Source organism: Macrobrachium rosenbergii, chromosome 7 (assembly GCF_040412425.1).
Source record: "Macrobrachium rosenbergii isolate ZJJX-2024 chromosome 7, ASM4041242v1, whole genome shotgun sequence".
Lineage (NCBI taxonomy): Eukaryota > Metazoa > Arthropoda > Malacostraca > Decapoda > Palaemonidae > Macrobrachium > Macrobrachium rosenbergii.
The window spans coordinates 8,001,053-8,023,739 of NC_089747.1; the positions used below are offsets into that span (position 1 = coordinate 8,001,053).

Consider the following 22,687-nt stretch of genomic DNA (forward strand, 5'->3'; position numbering starts at 1 on the left):
GAGAGAGAGAGAGAGAGAGAGAGAGAGAGAGAGAGAGAGAGAGCACTACCACCACCAGCTACCGACCCCCACAGGATTATCATCAGCGAAGCGTCCACAACTCCGGCAGCCAAAAACCTGCGATTAAACAACGCATACATATACGCCAAGGGACTGACAAATGGATACCTTTCACTCATTTCTGATCTACGCTAAGTGGCGTCTTCCATACAAACTCACTTCTACGGGAGTGTGCAAGGGGAGCTGGTGGTCACGGCAATTATTGTGATTATTTCCCCTGCCCGGAACAGGTAGAAAACCGCAACCTGACATAATCACCCACAAAGAGAAGAATGGTTTTTTCTTCACCGTAATGGCCTTATGCCAGCAAGGAAACTTGCCCTTTTCTGTAGTCAGTAAGATCAAAACACCCCGTAGGAGGGTAGTGCCGTCAGTGCACCTCATGCGGCGCACTGTAGGCATTACTTAAGGTTCTTTGCAGCGTGCCTTCGGCCCCTAGCTGCAACCCCCTTCGTTCCTTTTACTATACCTCCTTTCATATTCTCTTCCTTCCATCTTACTTTCCACCCTCTCCTAACAATTGATTCACAGTGCAACTGCGAAGTTTTCCTCCTGCTACACCTTTCAAACTTTTAACAGTCAATTTCCCTCTCAGCGCTGAACGACCTCATAGGTCCCAGTGCTTGGCCTTTGCCCCAATTTCTATATTCAACTCAATTCAAGACCAAAACAGATGGGAGGAATGTAGTAGAGATGAGAAAAGAATTTTCTACAATCAATTTGATCGTTTAAGATCTCCACTGACATATTTAACTCTGACACACTGTTTGTTATCCTACTAGAAAAGTTTCAATTTTGACACAGCATAGATGGCTATTTCAGTGCGCATGCGCGTATTTCTGATGATAAACTGAGGAAGCAAAGAATGATCCCGTCAAGAAACAGCAGGCCTCTCTATGCTGTATCTATTTACCACTGGTCCTTATTACGTTAAAGAAAGCTGGATAAGGATTGCATAGTGTAGAGAAAGGTCTCAGTCAGTTATATATTTTAGATTAAGCTGGCTTATGCCTGCCCGGACTCATGCCAAACGAGGCTATTAGTATGACAAGTATAGGAGGGTGCTGACGTCAGTGCTCCTCACACAGTGCACTGCAGGCAAAGGTTCCTTTGCAGAGTCCCTTCGGCCAGTAGCTGCAACCCACTTCATTTCTTTTTATTCCGCCGTTCATATTCTCTTCCTTCCATCTTACTTTCCACCCTCTCCTAATATTATTTCAACGTTGTTCTCAGCTCTGAATGACCTCATTTTAAACTTCAATTCCAATATATGGTAGGTGTCAAAGGGAGCAAGAGGTCTGTTGTGAACCCAAGGACTCGATCCTACCAACCTTTCCAAAACACCTTACACAAATATTAAATGATACCAACCTTTCCAAAACACCTTACACAAATATTAAATGATAAGACTTCGATTTCACTCTTCGCAAGCAGCACGGGCCCTTGTGGCCCCAAGGCCAGCTATCAAAATAATACTCTGACTATGACGTAACATGAATAATATCTTTTCATGGCGTGTTGCATGTAATCACAGACCCAGGGGTTCTGAACCTCAACAGTCCATGCGAAGTATATGTTTCGTCTACGTCTAAAGAATATCATTTGCCTTTTCCGTATCTTCCAGTACTCACGGTCTATCCCGTGAGGATACGCTGTTACGCGTTGCGTGTATTGTCACCCATGCATTATGTGATTTCCCCCTAATTGTGGTGTTTTTGGATCTTCAGAACTTGATAGAGAGGTCTGGGTTTCCATAGCGTATGGAGATCATCAATATATATAAGCTTTTCAGTCGAGAAACATGCCAAGTGCCATTTTTAAATATAATAAATTAAATAAAAAAAATACTTTGACCCAGGATGGCGCTTGCATGTTTCTCGACTGATAGCATATATAATATTATACATATATATATATATATATATATATATATATATATATATATATATATATATATATATATATATATATATACAGTATACCTTCTATGAGCAAAATGAGAAAATGAGGAACACAATATGAGAAAATGAAGGAAAACTAAATAAGAAAATAACGAAGACAGAACGAGAACATGAGGAACACAATATAAGAAAATGTAGGAAAAATCAGAAAATGAGGAAAACGAAATGAGAATATCAGGAAACCAATATGAGGAAATCAGAAATAAAAGATGAGAAACAAAATGAGAAAATGAGGAACAAAAATTAAAAAATGAAGAAAACAAAATGTGAAAATAAGGAAAAAATGAGGAACACAAAACGAGAAAATGAGGACCGAAGTTCGAAGATCCAGTTTAGACTTCCTGAAATATTATTCTTAATTTTCTATAAAAGAAAACCATTGAGATGGCTCTGTCTGTCCGTCCGCACTTTTTCTGTCCGCACTCAGATCTTGAAAACTACGGAGGCTAGAGGGCTGCAAATTGGTATGTTGATCATCCACCCTCCAGTCATCAAACATACCAAATTGCAGCCCTCTAGCCTCGGTAGTTTTTATTCTATTTAAGGTTAAAGTTAGCCACGATCGTGCTTCCGGCAACGATATAGAATAGGCCACCACCAGGTCTTGGTTCAAGTTTCATGGGCGGCGGCTCATACAACATTATACGGAGACCACCGAAAGATATATCTATTTCCGGTGGCCTTGATTATACGCTGTAGCGGCTGTACAGAAAACTCGATTGTGCCGAAGAAACTTCGGCGCATTTTTTACTTGTTAATCTGGCGACTGTCACTGCATAAAACTCAATTTCCGTATCAAGTTTTATCGTCAGAACGTGTAAAAAAAAAATCATTCCGATTCTCAGTAACTATTATGGCGTGAGGCTGCTAGCCCCACGCCCTTTGTTACCTCCACTGCAACCGCCAATATCCGTCTAATACAATACTCTATTTGCTTACGGTTAATGACGATTATGTGAACATCTGTAAGGTTATCTTCAGAAAAAAATCTTTAAATTTATTAGGTTTATATTTTTTTTAATTATAGAAAATATATGATGAAAATAGATACACTAGCAACTGTTCTTTTTCGCATTCTGATTTTTCTTATTTATCTTTCCAATCATTTTTAACAATAACCTGACCTTTTCCCTTTTTATCAGTTTATCCTTGCTTCCTTCACATCCTGTCTCAAAATCGACTGCGGAATAAAACCTATTGAACAAATATTTGCATCACGCAAGCAAACAATATAATGTAAACAGGTTAAATCTCCACTCAACACTATCCTATCCCCATCTCCATCCCCTCCCTCCCCTCCCACCCACGCAAACGCGAATCACAACACTCCTCCACAGACGCCTAGTATCTAATTGCGACGGATAAGAGGCAGTACTGAACTCGGATTGTAAGAAACGAACGTATTTCCGTTCGGCGATCCGTCGACCGTAAAGAACGTAAGTATAATAACCACTTCCGAGAATAGGGAAAAAAATATAATATATCGACTAAATTGCACCGCAATTTAAGGCAATGTGATCACGGACCCAGCGATCTAAGTATAGGGAGGAACATCAGCGGTGTAGATGAGTGGTCTCTCTCTCTCTCTCTCTCTCTCTCTCTCTCTCTCTCTCTCTCTCTCTCTCTCATCATTCTAGCTGTAAAAGCATATCAACACATACACACGCTGAAGTAATAAAATTATCAGAAACTATGCACTAAAGGGGCATACAGCTGATATGAAGAAGAAGAAGAAGAAGAAGAAGAAGAAGAAGGAGAGAGGGGAGGGAGGAGGAGGAGGAGGAGGAGGAGGAGGAGGAATAAATTTTCTTTAAAATAAAAGGAGGGATTCTGAATCCATCTGAGGGACAAACAGGATTACTATACAATTGCTATCCACATTACACAGGAACCCGTACATCTAGGGAGAGTTAAATTTAAGTATACCTTAGTTTTACCAGACCACTGAGCTGATTAACAGCTCTCCTGGGGCTGGCTAAGGATAAATTTTTGCTAAAAGAACCAATTGGTTAAAGGGACCTTTCAGCTCATTGTGGAATCCATCACATTATAGCGAGAAATGAATTCTATCAAAAATAAATTCCTAACTCTTCATCAGCCGGCTTGAACTCCGGCCATCGGCTGACAGCCTGAAGCTCAATCGAACAGCCAGCGTGGGCTATCTAAGCCAAAGCATAGCGATACAATGCATATGATTGCCAAATAACTTGCCAATATAACACACACCTTTTCTACCCTCCATCACCTTTTAAAGGAAAAATAAAAAGTCTTTGTCTTGCCAAAAATCACTTAAGCGAGCCCCCACACCCACTAGGACACCTCTTCCCACAATTGCTGTTTAAAGGTCAGTAAACCTATCTACTACCAAGCTTTGGAATTCTCTTCCTGATTCTGTCTTTCCTAATTATAACTAATTATCCTGGAAGATGCAGTATAGGCCTACTGTCTCCTTTGTGGTTTATGAGAGAGAGAGAGAGAGAGAGAGAGAGAGAGAGAGAGAGAGAGAGAGAGAGAGAGAGAGAGAAATCAAAGATAAACTCGTATTGGGGCTACTGTTATAACATAACAGAAACTAAACTATATATAGGTCTAATCTAATTGATGTTCCTTACGATTCAACGTAGTATCTTATAATTATACTTTTCATGCACCAGAGTAATGTAATCTCGTACAGTGTTGCTGCATTACATCTCAACTAATTCTACGTTATTCGTATAGTAACAAGAAAGTAATTTGCACTAGAAAGTAATTTGCGCTACAGATAACGTCATCTAAAGCTAAACATCACTTCACATCGACACTAACAGCAGAGATTTACAATAACATAAAAATTACACCCTTTTCTAAGCCAATAAATAACGAGGTAAAGAGAGAACTATTACCAACCATACAGTAAACATGAATTACTCTACACTTCTCTGAAGAGTTTAGACCGAGAGTCATCTGCGCCGCCTAACGACGCGTAACCACGCGCCGTCGAAAGGCAGGTTGTGGTAACACTGCATACTGATGATTTACAGGAAAAAAAGGTGATGGATGGTCTCTCATAATCATAATGCTGAAAGCACTTGGATTGCTCTCTCTCTCTCTCTCTCTCTTCTCTCTCTCATATAATCATAATGCTGAATGACACTTTGAAAAATATATCTCTCTCTCTCTCTCTCTCAGCCCTCTCTCTCTCTCTCTCTCTCTCTCTCTCTCTCTCTGAGATATTACAGATATAGCCCCAAAAGTATTTCTCTCTCTCTCTCTCTCTCTCTCTCTCTCTACGAGCTCTCTCTCCTCTCTCTCTGTAGTCTCCTCCATAGAACCATTCTACAAACAACTGTACAGCAGCAATCACTCTACAGGTAAAAACAGAAATTATCAATAACAACGGTGATGATGAACTTCAAGTATCCTCCTAATGACGAAGACTGGTAATGCTTATTTTAAGAAAGTTTCTTTCCCTAAAGTATGACGATACTGAAGATGAGCACATTTATACTCTCTCTCTCTCTCTCTCTCTCTCTCTCTCTCTCTCTCTCTCTCTCTCTCTCTCTCTCTCTCTCTCCTAAGGTATCTATAAAAACATGCGATAATTTTAATCAAGAGCCCCAATTAGCAAACCCATAAAGAAGCAGAGCACAGCACGACTGTTAATGGTATTCCAAGAAACCTGATTTACCCCTACAATAAAAAAAGGCAAATAATGGCAGGGTTAAGCTAGATATGAGGTATTCCTTACTCGACGAGGCAAAAGAAGGGATAATCCAACGAGATTTCACAGGCAATATTCAATATCACATCAGAGAAAACATTACCTAAATTCTATAAAGACAGTGGACACGCTCCAGTGACGCAGTGACTGAGTATTTGAATAGGTGGCCATCAGCGTACGCCAAATGACATCAGTGCAAAGTTGCAAAAGCCCCAAACATAAATATATATATATATATATATATATATATATATATATATATATATATATATATATATATATAAATATAGTATATATATGTGTGTTTTTGCAAATCACTCGTTTCTCAGATACCATGGAATTTATATAAGTCGGTGAAGACCTTGACCGCTAATTTAATTCAACTTAACCTTATTCAATTCCGAGTTATCGCCAAAACAGCCAGGGCTTAGCAGCCGAGGTATCTTTCGTAAGAGGAAAATCGTGATTTTATTTTAATATGTATATATATAATTCATATATATATAATACATATAATATATATCTATTTATTTATATATATATAGATATAAATATATACATATATATATTTAAAATATAATAAATATATATATATATATATATATATATATATATATATATATATATATATATATATTTTTGCGTCAGCAGAATGAGAGAGAGAGAGAGAGAGAGAGCGTCAGCAGAATGTCGAGTACCGGTTTAAAAAGTTTTTTACTTACAAAAAAAAATTATGTACACGAAAGTCATCTATAAATTAGGCTTATATAAATGGAAAATCGAATTGCTCAGACTTTTCCCAATTCGGACGATAATTTTGTCATACCTATGTACAGAGTTCTTCCGACCTTGGCTATTTCAATGATATGCGTATATAGCTATGGTGAGGACGCACTGACACTGATGACAAAGTAGATCATCTTATTTACATACACGTGAATTCAGTTTTATTTGCTAAGAGGCATTTTAAAAATTAATATTATGGTATCGAATGCTATTCAAATGATCGAGTTATTTTTAAATCAAATGAAGTATAGGCCTATTCTAGTCTATTAATTCAAAAGTACAAACATCTACGGATGCGAAAATGTGATTTATCCAAGCTTTACGATTTTTTTTTACCACTTTTTAATGAATATTTTCTGAACGGTTTCCCTTGAAGAACGTTTTTTCAAAACAGGAATGTTTCAAGAATACACCTAAACATAGAAACAGCCTGAGAAAATACGCAATTCTGAAAGAGCTGGTCAGCAAAAGAAATTCAACTTCTTGGACGACTGATTGATTGATTTATAGATTTTAGGCATACATGCCAAGTACTGGGGCAACTAAGGCCATTCAGCGCTGAAACGGAAACTGACAGTAAAAGTTTGAAAGGTGTAACAGGAGGAAAACCTCGCAGTTGCACTATGAATCAAATGTTAGGAGGGAGAGGATGGACAGTAAGATGGAAGAAAGAGAATATGAACGGGGGTACAGTAAAAGGAATGAATGAAGTTGCAGCTAGGGTCCGGAGGGACTCTGCAAAGACCCTTAAGTAATGCCTACATTGCACCGCTTGAGGTGCACTGACGGCACTACTCCCCTACGGGGAACTTTTTGGACGAAATAAACAGATGAACTGAAAGCTTCACTAAGAGATGGAGCCTCCCTAGATGGTCACAGAATGACGAAGACAATCGTCGAAAGTTAAAGAGTAGTTTTCTCACCAAGAGATTTTTTTTTACGAGATCGAATAATTTTGGGGTTAAATACAATAAAATAAATAAATAAATAGCTTAGAATTTCTACACGACTGATTATGAATATACGTTTCGTTCCTCGCTCGCCTCCAGCAAATTCATAACACGTTGAGTGATTTCACTGAATGATTCTTTAAATGTAAACTGGCGTCGCACAACGAAGAAATATATTTTTAGCTATAAATTATCCCAGTAAAAAGAATGGTGGTAAAAAGGTTTCAATTAAACCTGGGTTAAGTCAAGTCATTTAGGGTGGGTAGCACATCATGAAATCTACTGTACTAGGCCTATTTTTACTTTTAAAATACACAACGAAATCCCCACTGCACTCTCTTGATGGCGTGAATCCGAAAGAAGTTTTACCTGGAAATTCCAAGGTATAAATGACTTCAAAATTATCAGAGAGGAAAGGAGATTAAACAATTCAAATAATTAGAGATATTAGGGAGAAATCACATGAAGGTTAATGCCAGGTAGTGGTGTAGCATTGTTTATAGGCCTAATGATAATATGATCCCCTGAACAAAATTCCGCTACTCTACTTCAGGTCAGCCAATAAAACTCTCAGCTTGGGAACACCGTTGAAAAAGGCGAAAAAAATTGCAGATATATAAACATACATATATAATTTAAATTTTCACATGCATCACATTAACAAGCACAAGAAAATACTGCGGTCACCCTCATAACCTTGAATATAACGTTTTCTTTCAATGCAATAATCGTACATGCTCTTCAGGACAGTACCAGGGGAGCTAGTGCAATCAGACTTATACAAATAAAGGTATAAAAATACAAGTTCGCCAATAAGCACCCTCCTCGTCAAATTACATTGCAAAGACACAAAACACAAGTTACCAAAAATCGCGTTCATGTACCACAGCATAAGCAATACAGTAGGCCTGCCTGTCTCTCTCTCTCTCTCTCTCTCTCTCTGTCTCTGTCTCTCTCTTTCTCTGTCTCTTTCTCTCATCATTCTCTCTCTCTCTCTTTCTATATCTATATATCTCTCTCTATCTCTCGTTGTATCTTTATATAAAAATCTGTTTTTCCTATATATATATATATATATATATATATATATATATATATATATATAATATATATATATATACATATATATTATATATATATTATAATATAATATATATATATATAATATAATATAATATAATATATAAATATAATAATATAATATATCTTCATCGCCCTTAACATTTTCCCACTCTGTGACTCTGTGTTAACAGCTTTCATATCTCCCCAGAGAACATTAGCTTCGAAAATAATATTTAGATTTCAGTTCCATGTTAACCCATGATTTTTGTATAGCTAACCGATTCAAGTCTCTACTATGAGACTATTTAAGATCAGCTCCTTATAGACAAAGTTGCTCTACATCAGGCCTTCAGTTATCAGTTTCTGTGGGGTGTTGGGAGATGGCGCCTTGGTCTCTTTTATGGTATTGCAAAAGTTTTCACAGAGCTGTGGCGTTGTGCCCTAACGATGCTCTTTTATTTTTTATTTTTTTTGCCGACAGTAAATATTCGCAGCCGATATCCTTCTACTGTTATCAGTAAGTGGTGAGCTCAAGAGATTTAGCCAATCACGATTACGTTCAGTGATATCAGCAGTGAATATTTCCATCATCTAATCAAAAATTACTATAATTTAAAGGATTGCAGTTTCCTTTCTACAATTGATGTTCTGTTCACACGCCTCTACCCTCCCCCACAACCCAACACACACAAGCAAACACTTCCCCCCCCCCTCCAACCACACACACAAACACACACACACACACATCTAGACATGGGTGACAACAATACCTCACTGGCGAAAGCAATTACCAAGTTAATTCCCCGTATGAAAACCTCCCATTTCGCTATCTTATTACTTTCCCGGACATGCCTGCTACGTATGATTTACAATAAAACACTTCGCCCACTCATCTCACTGAATGAGGAGTCGTCACTAGGATAATGTGAAATACGTGCGCCTTTGTTCTGCATATATTCTGGAAGCTGTTTTGCATGTTTTACAGTGACTATTTTTTTTTTTTTACATTCTGAGTGAGCGTCGAGAGACAATAAAATTTACAACGAACTACTTATCCTTATAAACGTCATCATTTTTTCGGTTCTATTCATTTAATTACTTGTCCATTAAAGTATTTAACTAGTCTCATTATCACCCTACTAGCAACATCAAGATCTTTTTGACTAGATAACAATGCATAACCATTACAAATTGCTATAATGATTATCATTAACACAATAATCAAACCTTCTGTCGGAAAAATCAAGTCCAAACCTCTGACCCCAAAGGCTTCAGGCTTAACTGCAACTGCTAGGCTAATACCACGCAATAATCAATAACTACGAAAAAAAAGCACTGAATAACGATGTACCTATACCGAGCCTTTGCTTCTAACAAAAACCTACTGCAGTGTTATGAGTTGCTAATGCACGAACCAGCTAATAAGGGGCATAAGTTTTTACAGGAGCTGCAAGGTGTTTGTCACAGCCAAGACAATGTTCGATTGGCAACAACGGCTTAAGTTCACAATGGTGAAGATGGAACGACAATGCTATCTTTTTTTCCGTGTGTGCTTCTTTCTATTCGGTCTGTTCACCGACGCGAAAATGTGCTCCTCGGTTTTACTGCAATATTTACAAGTACCTAAATAGCAGACTTCCACGACAGAACTTAACCAGTTTGGGGACATATATACAGTATATACATATATATACTGTATAGGCCTATATATATATATATATATATATATATATATATATATATATATATATGTATATATATATATATATATATATATATATGTGTATGTATAATATATATATATATATATATATATATATGTATATATGTGTGTATGTATAATGTTACATATGTATATACACGCATGTATAAATACACACAAATATATATATATATATATATATACATATAGAGAAATAGAGACAAAGAGAGATAGAGAGAGAGAGAGAGTTGAGGTACTGGAAACCAGCAAGAGAGAGCACTGAACAATGCGTGTAAACGAAATGATGGGGGCTGGGAGCGGTTAACTTGTTGAAATATTTACAACAAAATCTCGACAGGGAATCCGGGTGCAAGCAGTAATGGATTACATAACTAGGCCCGATATCTAATACAATAAGTGTAATCAATGACATAACAATTCAAGAGAATGTATGACAGTAAATGATAAAACCAGGGAATAGAGTAAATATAAAATGCGTGGGATCGAACGCTATTACCACAGCAATGTCTCCACTCCTTTAAATAACTAACTCAAGGAGCTGTCACACGGGTATATTTACATGTACCGTTTTTGACGCCAGAGATTACGCTTCGTAGCCAATACTTCTGGTAAAACAGAAGTCACCAGAAGTCACGCGTGCTTGTCAGGCGGGTAAATAATTTATTTAAGCATCGTATGGTGACTTGGTACATAAGCCGAATCGTGAGCTTCCGTAAACATGCATTTTTCCTCCTTCAGTGACAAGAATTATTTATTTGACTGAGTAGTGCACGGTACTTCACATTTCATACGTTCTCACCCACCAGTTTATTTAATCAGTCCAATACAAACTAATTCGTTATAGTTGGGTTATACTATACTCCATATCCTAGGAACGAATTACTCCTAAAATGGCTCTGTTGCAAACAATTGACTTTAGCTTTATCATTGCCCTAAACCGTGTACGCTAATCCTATAGTTTAGCCAGAACGCCGTCAATTTGGCCCCTGCTGGCACATCATTTTTTTTTAAGAAATTAATTAACATGTATAAGAAAAACTGGTGTCGTGAACTGCTCGTTTCAACGAACATGCAACTGAGAAAGGTAACATCCGCCAAACAGACGGATCAGCTCATGTGACAACCAGACACCTTTTTCAGCACTAAGCTGCTCATGATCCGGATTTTCCACCCGCTGATTGGCACTTTTTCAAGTTTTTCAGACTTTGTAGTAAAACGGTAACCATTAAGTTTTAAAATCAGGTTAAGCTTAAGGCATATAAGGTACCGATGCACGGACAATGCTGCGGAAGACTGCCATTTGTTTTTACCGCTCGAACTGTTTACACATATAACGTGAAACGAAACCTATCAGATGCATTATACTACCAAATATGTTCAAGTCTATCCACTAAAGAAAGAAATGATGTTCCGACCATTTGCGTTAGTAACGGCAAGAACCACGAGACGACACCATTGGTGCCCTTATCAGTGTTAATTACCCATGTGACAGCGAGAGCACCGTCATCCACCATAAGCCTACAGAACAGAGCGAGACGAAGCTACCATACACTCCATGTTACCTAAACGAAACCTATTTCCACTTGCTAATTTCCATTCTAAAAACGAATAACATGCGTCTAAATCAACCGATTCCACGTGAAATCAATTCTCATCTCGAAACACAAGGTAAGGTAACAAAAACATTCTAAGGATATGAGTTATAAGCCTAAATGTGCAGGCACTGTCATTAGCACTATAATTTCTCACGCCTAACGTTGCTTAATGTCACGAGACACGTTCGTTTTTATTCTTGAATATCTGTCCTTCAATAGGCCTATGTTCATTAAGATAAACGAAATCGTTTCTGATTAAGTGTAATCATTAATTCTTCCTTGGAGAAATAAATCGAAATAAACAGGCTAATCACTACGCAGAGAGAGAGAGAGAGAGAGAGAGAGAGAGACTGTTGTGTTTGAATCATCATTCCCCTTAAACAGGAATGAGTCAGCACCTCCGTAAAGATGAGATTCAATGCCCCGTAGTGCCATCCCTCTATCTGCTTCCAGGGCCACACCGACCACGCACACCATTGCAGTCTACAGATTTGCCAACAACTGCAATCTATACCTGCCAAACACGCATTCCATTGCAATCTATAGGCTTGCCAACAATTAAAATCTTGGCTTGCCAATCACACATTCCATTGCATTCTACAGACTTGCCAACAACTGCAATCTAGACTTGCCAACCACGCATTCCATTGCAATCTATAGACTTGCCAACATCTGCAATCTAGACCTGCCAACCCCGCAATCCATTGCAATCTATAGACTTGCCAACAATTGCAATCTAGACTTGCCAATCACACATTCCATTGGATTCTACAGACTTGCCAACAACTGCAATCTAGACTTGCCAACCACGCATTCTATCGTAATCTACAGACGTGCCAACAACTGCAATCTAGACCTGCCAACAACGCATACCATTACAGTCTATAGACTTGCCAATGCCATCCCCGACATCACACGTCAAATAAAATGAGGGCTATTGATGTCACTCGGTTACCGGTGGACCAAATGCCGCGCTGGATCAGTGCCGTGTCCTTTCTAATCGAGTCAAGGAGCGCCGTCCTAAAGATCCCAATTTATTCCTCGAAATATAATAAAATCGCCCCATGGCACTTTACTACTACTACTACTTCTCTAACTGCATCTCCTCATCAACCTTCGCAGCAGACAGAAACCGCCGTATTATCCGCCGATCGAGCATTTCCAGCCGGTGCCGGATATACGTAACGGCAACAGCCGACACGGTTCCCCAACCTCCTGCCCAGAAAGTCACTCTCGAAATGCTCACTTACCGTAAATTCGATGTCTATTTTTAGAACGGAGGCAGAGCGTTCCAACAACCATTCCCACAACAACAAGAACAGCTGGCCGATGACGTCACATATCCCGCCGCCAAGGTCTCTCCCTCCGTCAACTAGTTCGATTATGACTCCATATCATTTGAAAATCAGGCCTAGTCAAGGGTATGAATATAAACAGAACACAGTCTTCACAATACCTAACCCTTACGCTCATTTTAAATATATAAATGATTAAACTGCTGCTGAAATGTGCCATTCTGCGTTATGGGAGGGACAGAACTATGACGTAATCAGCGCTCAACAGGTAGTTGTCAGTATGCAAGTTTTCCCATCGCTTCCACCTTCAAGGATTGCACTAAAATGAATTTTTTATCAAATACTTGTTACTTTATAGATAATAGAAACTATTTTATACATCTAGGTGAAACCTAGACTATCTTGTATTCAAGAAAATTATCCGGATAATATCCACCTGTCACATGAACAGCAGGCGACAAAGATAAACAACAGAAGTTTGAGCCATATTACAGTAAATGTGCCATTCCAGGGGAACTCTATATGATAATCATCATTGAGCAAAATATCAATAAGGAAAGGGTGATAATGGAAGGAAATAAACACTCCGTGACAACTCGAGTTATATGTGAGTTGCAGACGCGGAATGGGCGGGACGACAGGTGACTGACTGATGGTGAGGTGCTTAGTTATGTAACAGGACACGGTGGGAATTCTTTATGTCACATCGCTTCATTTTTTCGAAAAATCAGAAATATCTTTTGATCATGAGCGGTTATGCACAAGAAGCATTTTGACTGCTTCATTATGAGTATTCAAATTCTGCTACGATGATACTGAAATTAAATTACTTGAAAATGTCGTGATTTAGAATGATTTCTCCGATTACGCTAAAGTCTTTATAAATACTGCATTATACTATGATAGCTAGAAGAGCCTTGTATTTTACCGCTAAAATTCATCCTCGTTTTGAAACTAAAAATTTTCTTCAAAACAAATATATATACAAGGTGACCAGTATTTTCTATATGACGGCAAGCTTGATAATCTTGTATTAGCGTAGCTACTGAAGTGACGAAATAAAGTTGCAATTCTGCAACACCATCTCATCCTTGAATGTCAACATGTTTCCTCAATTTTCGATCAAACTTGTCGGTTTGTTCAACGTTAATAATTATTTCATTATGTTGCATATGTTGACTATACTTCCTGAAAATTGTATTTATTTTTTTCCGCTTGAGTAGCTGGTGCATGTATTCAGCATTCTGTATAGATTTTCCAGTTATTTTATACAACGTCCCTCTGAGATATTCTGTCTTTCTTTTGTAAGATCATATTAAAAAGCTTGGGAGACAATACGCATCCTTGTCACAGTCAAAAAAATTTGAAATAATTCGGTTTTCCCTGAACATGAAAAATAAATTATTGGAATTAAATTAGCAATGAAAACCTAAAAACTATCGATCAGGAAACGATGAACATGAGCCTTTCTCTTTTAGTTTTGCAACTTATTTAATTTCCTGGTCGAGATCACACGTAAAATAACGATGTCATTAAATAGCAATTTATATAATTCAATTTGCCCTACTCGAGTACACACGACTGCAATAATTATAGACCTAAAGCACTGTAAAAACCCACCAAAGTAGTTAATTTAAAAAAAAAAAAAGTCCGAAAACATAGGAGGCTAATGTTAGCCAAGGTCTAAAGAAAACTAGGCCTAATTGGCCACTCATATTCAGCAATTTGTACTATTATAGCTTCCACGGTAAGCCTAATCTTTTCTTCGAAGAACGAATTTTAATTATAACAAATTTTATTAAATTCGTTTATCTCCTAGTAACCAGATGAAGTGTTGGCTTAATAAATAAGTTTGGTGATATTTACTGATGATAATGTTCATACTATGTATTTTCCAGGCAAGAAAATTTTCGTAATGTTAAAATATCAACACAACGATCTTTTAAACCATCACTACGTGCATTAATAATAAAAAAAAAAAAATTTAACTCAGTGACACAATGAAAACTGAGGTCTCTTTCAACTTTACACGATATGGTTCCCATGAGAGTTGATGAGTTTATGCACTGCATACACGAGATGAATACGGGGTAGAAAATCCCACAAAATACTATTTCATAAACAAACACAAAAGGCTCATCACCTGCATATCAAAACATTAAACCACCTACACACGTGTGTGCATTTGTTCCCTGAATAACAGGGCTCCCTCCCAGTATCTCATTCATGTAATCTGTCCCGCACTTTCTTCCTCTCCTTCTCCCTCCGAAAGGGCCTCTGAAATTCTGCCAATCATGTCTTTCCAGAGCTTTATCTTCTACAGATAGCTAGCCTCTCAAGTCCCATGGTTCTCATCCAAGCAGACTGGGTCTTCCAAATCTTCAGGTGCCCACAAGAGACCATCCGACACCACCATGTAGTCTTCCAAAGGAATGGAATATAGAGTTTAGGCCAAAGGCTAAGCACTGGGACCTATGAGGTCATTCAGCCCTGGAAAGGAAATTGAGAGTAGGTAGGTTTGAAAGGTGTAACAGAAGGAAGACCTCACAGTTGCACTATGAAATAATTGTTAGGAGGGGGTGGGTAACAAGATGGAAGAAATATGAATGGAGGCACAGTAAAAGGAATGAGAGGTTGTCGCTAGGGGCAGAAGGGACACTGGAAAAAAATTTAGAAATGCCTACAGTGCACCCCGTGAAGTGCAATGAAGGCACCACCCCACTACAGGGGTTCTCCTGGAAGGTGATGGAAAGAACATGTCCAAACCATCTCCACCTTCATCATTAACTCCTCTACATATGAACTTCGTAATTTCCCTTATCGTTTCTCATTCTACCCACCATCTGGCTCCTAATATTCTCCACACTTACCTCTCAAACTAACAAAATCTTGATAACATTTTTTCGTCATACCATGATTCATGGTGTAGTAATACAGATCTTACTTATGTAAGGTATTTCAGCCAATGTGATATAGTTTTTCTAGGCTTTCACTAAATTTAGGCTCAAGAGAACATAAATAACCGAGACATTCAGCCTCATTCGTCATTTCTCCATCTAGTGTTATATCATTCTTTTATGCATACTCTGTCCTAATTACACCTGTTTTACTTAGATATCTCTATATCAGCTACTGTCTAAAATTAAAAGTAAAACACTCTCTCATTATGGGTTGTAGGTACCATAAATCAAATCAAAGTAAAAAGTATTACGTTTAAAGTCAGCCAATCCCATCAGAATCAACTGAATCCAGCAATGGGAACAGAGATTGAGAAGAGACTTTCATCCTGCATCAGAACATCAGTTGCAGTACCTCAAGGTTACTGGAAGGGAGGCATGCCGTCATCCCTTACCATCCTTTGCGTTCCAAGTGCAGAACAATAACCATATTCATGGTCAAGTGGAATTGATTTAAAAAATACTTTGGTCATGATGGTATAAAGGAAAAAATAAATCAAACTACAGTTTGGCTACAGCACTTACACAGAGAAAAGCAATGACAATAAATCTGGGTACGTAATTAATCTCATGGCCCACATGCGAAGATGCACCCCAGTCACGACCTCAACTAATTCTTGAGTACATTTTTGGGGTTAATTCAATTTCATGAGTGGTTATTATGTAAAGCCTATTTAACTGAGTACTCAAGAAAACATTTGCAAGCATTATAGTTCCATCTCATGGAAAGTTTCCTTTTTTTGAAGTTTGCAATGACACAGTGGGTTTATTTATTTATTTACCCCAGGAGCAACTTTAAAGTCTCATCCTGAATATATGCCATGATATTAAACATTTTAGTAACTAAAGGCATAGAAAAAGGTCAATGAAAAGCATTTTTTCTTCTAAAATTTTATACATACCCGGTATTGACATATATCTTGCATCCTTTGTATATTTTCATTAGTATTTTCATACTAAACCTATAACTTATACATTTACCTTAGGTTTTCCTTCTATAAAAAAGTATATTGAACAATATACAAGCTTGCAATGATTTCTCATTTAGGAATGGAAATTTGGTTTTATAAATGTGCTATACTCCTTCTTCAATTTTCTGATCATTACTTGAATATATTTAACAAAGCATTTTTAGCTAATAAAATTCTCTATTAAAAATATGTATATTACATTTGGTCAGTTACATTAGAAATGGCCAAAAGGTAAAGACAGGTGATACCGTTTTTAAAAATTTCAAGCTGAAAGCTCTAAGAAATAGTACCCCTTATGTTTTACCAACTTTTCATTATACATAAATATAATACATCATCCTTTCCATCTGTGCATACAACTACAACTCCACACCAACCTAGTTCAAAACATACAGTAAATCCCTTCACACTTAAATACATCATGTATGCATCCTTAAATTAGCTTTGTATCTACAAAACCAATAAATCTGCGTATGACCAACTGCCTTGTTTTCAACAAGTGTCAACAGGAAGAAAAAATGTTAACATACTAAATGTCTTCAGGAAGAAAAGTATAAAAAAGCTTTTGGAAGAGATGTGTTATGACTTAGTCCAGTTTTCATGATGATGCTACATGCTGTTCTGAACTACAAGATTTGATTCGTGACTTTAGAATATTTCTTAACGAACTGAAGTTATAATGTGAATAGAAACAGACTATGCTAGTCATGAAATTATTAGTTTTAAAATGTTTTACAATCATTTTTCACATTCACAACAACATTCCAATGTTCAAGGCGAGACAACACTTTGTCAAAAAGCCTGATGAGAAATCAAGGTATTATGTACTAAATAATTCAAAGTTTTGACTGTAATGGCATCTGGGATTTAAATTTACATCTCAAGTAATTCTGAAATCACCAAAACAATTTTTATCTTACCCCTGATGACATGAAGGTAACCAAATAAGAGGAAATTATGACCTGGAAGTGTAGTATAAATTTCATTTTAAACTAGAGAAATTATTAACTGGAAGGATAAATTCTATTTTAAAAACAAGTCACTTAAAAACTTTACTGTGATGCAAATCCCAAAATTTCCATGACTACACAATGCCAATGCTAAGAGACTCCATGAAATGTGATGCTGATACATTTAAATACAGGAAACATGGAAACCTCCTCAAATTCAAATTAATAAATTACCAAAAAAAATGCAGTTCTAACGCTGAAGCATTACTAAAGTTACGAATTCAATAAAATGAACTCCTGCACAGTGGGAAGGATACACAGAAGACGTACCAATTCATCAGAGAAATGTCAGCCTCACAATGTTTGTTGAAACATGTTCATTTCTTTAGATTACTGAATAAATTATAAAATGAAAAAATCTAATTAGTATCGTAAATGTCTTGCTGTCTTAGAAATTTTGTCTAAGATGGTTTTGTAATTTGAACCCATTTGCAATATTTTTTTAAACGTGCTAATTAAAATATTTTCAAATAAAAAATTTAACTATAGTCTAGATATATTAGAAATACAATTCATAAACTAAGAGCACCTCATTTTTGTTTACATATTGCACAAGTAGATACAAATCTTCAGTTCAAAGTTGAAGACGAAAATGACTAAATTTAAAAGGAGAATAAAAGCAATTGTAATGCTGTAATAAAAATAGTACTTTTATAAAATCTGACTGGCATAGTCTGCTACTTCCCACAGGCTAATTCCTTGAGATGGATAAGGCAAACTGCCTTTGCAATCCAGCATTCAAGAGTCAAGCATGACCATATCTTAACCAAACTACGATGGTTTCTAAAGCATCAGTTTTCAACATGCTCTGTAAAACTGTGGTATGAGTTGAAATAGCTAAATAAAGGGCCCTAAAATTCAAACATGGGTTTTGAAAAGTTCAACTAAACTGCAAAAGCAATTCAAGATACCAGTAAAAGTATCCTCTTTGAAGATTTAGAATGCACTAAGTCTAGGGACAATTTGTGTGATTACAATTTCACCTGAAATTCACTACTACAAGCACTTTCAGTTGATAATAAAAGAGCTGTCTTTTTAATAGAATAACACAATAATTCAATCTACACAGTACACACAGTGTTCATTTTCATTTCATTGCTGTTTCTTTTTTCCAGTTGGGATGTTGTGTTGTACATTATTTTTCAGATGACGGAATTTTAAGTTATTGGGGGTGAATGGAATGAATAATTAGTGATTTATCTAAAAGGCAATGTTTCTATTGGGTTCCTCAAATCTGTAGTACCATATTCCAGAGTGTGTGTGCTTTGTTATTACAGTAAGTTATATTTTTACCTTATACTTCAAGCCAGTACACACTGGCTCGAAGTATATCATAAAAATATAACTTACTGTAATGACAAAGTACACACTCTGGAATATACTACAGTACTAAAGATTCGAGGAACCCACTAGAAACATTGCCTATTAGATAAATCACTAATTGAAGTATCTATTCCTTTCACCCTCAATAATTCATCTGAAAAATAATTTACAACACAAACAAACAACAATGAAATGAAAATGAACACTGATTTTAGAGCACTGCTCAATCCACAACACCAATACGATAAATTGAAATTTTAGTATGTGTCTAGTATGTAATCAAGTTAATAAAACTCTAAGTTACTGATAAAAAACAAGACTATTTGGTTTCCAAATGAAATTTCAAAGTGCAAAGGCAAACAGAATGATCAGGTAGTCCTACCGTAATTGTCTATATTTGGTTCATAATCGCAATTGTCAGCACATTTGAAAACAGTGAATGGATTTAGCAAAAAGTCCAGTCTTCCTTTTAACTGTATTTGTAATATTGTGATAAACGGGAAATTCAAAAATAGTTACCCAGCCTTTTTTATTTGTTAAATAAGGTACTAAAAAAATTAATTGAAATATTACGTTAGAATTGGTAACTATCTATATTAAAAGTGTATTTTGAAAGAAACTATTTCCAAATGAATAGTTTTCTCTATTCAACTCCACATTCTGGAAAGATTTTTTAAATGCTTTGAATAATAAAAGCCTATTTCTGATGCAATGAAATGAACAGAATGATTTTCCTTCAAAGAAAGATAAGGCTAAACTTTCTGACTGTGGACCATACTGAAACAAATAATTTGTAATTCTGATACCTGTAGGAACTAATCTTAAATACATTGCTACTTCAGTGCATCTATTTATTTTCCACTGAAACAAAAATATCCCTGTCAGTTGTTTATAAAGCCAAACTAAAATCTTATTTGACATAAATTAATGTAACTCATTACATTGTTCTGCAAATACCATCTACTTTGCAGATCTTGACAAATCTGCCCACAGAACAAATAGTTTTAATGAATTCACTGAAATGTTACTTCAACATCAAATTTAGTACACATACATAAAAATAATTTTGAAAACTTACCTGATAAAAGTTAAACTTAAACTTGGGTAATGTCTGGAGGAAATTTAAATATATCATAATGTCACAAGTAAAATGCTTTCAATGAATATATACAGCTGGTTGCATTTTACTGTTCAGAAAGTTTCCAGCATAGATGAAGCTGTTTACCGAGTCTGTTGAGTCACCTGTTATGGTGATCAATATTTATATTTTTTCTAAGCATACCTGGGAGAAGCAAAGTAAGAACTCAGGGCAGAGCCATATATCCAGGTAAGCATTAAATGGACTAAATCTTAACCAATTAAGTTTATTCCTTTTTAATGCTGAAACGAATCTGAAATTATCATACTATCTTTTTCAGTGGTAGAGTACATTGCCAAAGAAATCTCTAGCGGTAAGGTCTGGGAACACTCTCACATAATACTGAATGACAAATGTCTATGAACCACAAATATGAAATACTCTATTAATAAACACACAATGAATAACCTCACCAGTTATCTTCTACATAACAAACTGCATATCCCATATCTTTCACAATCTGTAATAGTTTTTCAGAAATCTTATCATTTACAGAAAACTTTCTAAATTACGTAATTTTTTATTGCTTACGGATGTTAATCCCTTGCTGACAGCAACTAATAGTAAGAGAAGTAAACAAGTGTAATTAGTCCTGCGTAAACAATTATAATGTTATCCCAAAATATTAGTAGCACCCACCTGCTGCCAGAGTAAATAATATTTTCAATTTTGTCCAATTAGGTACACCATCAGAAAAGTTTACCTTTAACATCCTCCTGGTGGCTTCAAGATGACGCTTGCCAAGCAAAACATTTTGTTTGCCTTGCCTTCCTTATATAATTAAGTTTGTACCTTATATTAATGACTGGATTTCTACAAAGATATTAGAGAAAAATCCATACAATTTGGTTTTATTGCATATAACTTGGACAAAATTTTGTTTCTGTTCACAAAGTCTCCTTCTGCCATTAAGAGGTGAGTCTTATCAGTCTCTTCCTTCTCATAATATCTGATTTCAAACTGGCAACATGCTTTTCTGAAATCTCTTTTATTTCTTTCAACTTAGAAGACCTCGACCACAACTAACCACCCTCCAAGATGATGACCATATATGATGAGCATCAGAAGAACAGCAATCACCACTTCTACTGATACTAGAAAACACCCAAAGATTCAAATTTTCTCTGCCACTTTTATGAAATGGCCAAATGAATCTAAAATAAACTTAGTTCAGTTTATGCTGCTATATAGTCGGTCAGCAACAAATGCTAAACATAATACAGAAATCAATAAGAGAGTGCCAAATCACATAAAAAAATATGTTAAAATACAAAAAATACTATATACTTTAATGTAATGTATAGAATCAATAGAAAAGTGACCAATCACTTCAAAACAAATGTACATGAACATTAATGTAATATATGTATATATATATATATATACTTAGGATAAAGCCATTTATAATCTTAAAAATAGAAGTAACATGGCCCTTGTACATGATATTTGGTTGTAGTAGTTCCAGTATTTGGCCGCATGGCAGTACTAGTTGAAGGTGCTGGGCAGCAAATTCAAACTTGAGCTTGCATGTGTGTTATTTGTAGTGTCATGTTTGCACTACATCTCTCTTTAATCATTAGTCCTGCGGCTCCAAAGAAAGCTCCCAACGCTAGATTGCAAAATGAGATGGCTATGATAAAACACTACAAAAATGGTGAAATGATTGCCATCATAGCTTGTTGCTTACGTAGGAAGATGGTATTGTGAATCATTCACAGTAAGACAGAGCACATCACCCTTCAGGTAGATACAGTACAGTACATACATTTCATATTTTTCATTCTACTCTTTATACTAATTATTATGCATAAATTTATTAAAAAGACAGTAAAATGTTTAACTGCTGTATGACTTATTAGCACCATTATGGAGTTGCTTATATGGGTGTACAGGGTGTCTTCGTCTTAATTTTTTCAAAGGCTTATTTGAAAAATGTAGTGTAAGCTATTACTGTACATGGTATAGATGCACATGTGACTTATACTGAAGGAAGGTTTACTGAAGTCAAGCACATATTTGTAATTAAAAATTTCTTCTTAATCTTGCTCAGTGAATATAACTACCCTTTTCTCATGACCTCAATGTATTTGTCCATAATCGATCCCCAATACACACAGTACAACAGTGGTTTGCCCATCATGAAAATCTCTAGCTGC

The 22,687-nt window shown here is 36.2% G+C and overlaps 1 protein-coding gene across 5 annotated transcripts in view; it reads right to left on the reverse strand.

Annotated features, from left to right (window-relative positions):
• Positions 1 to 13,168, reverse strand: part of Mef2 (myocyte enhancer factor 2) — a 790,604-nt gene extending 777,436 nt beyond the window's left edge. For 2 of the 5 annotated variants that reach the window (XM_067106408.1, XM_067106431.1), the window contains exon 1: positions 13,088 to 13,162. The gene's annotated coding sequence lies outside the window, so the exon portion shown is untranslated. Of the gene's footprint in view, positions 1 to 13,087 lie in introns of all 5 variants that reach the window. The other 3 variants (XM_067106410.1, XM_067106434.1, XM_067106439.1) reach the window with 2 other exon arrangements.
• Positions 13,169 to 22,687: the final 9,519 nt, after the last annotated feature.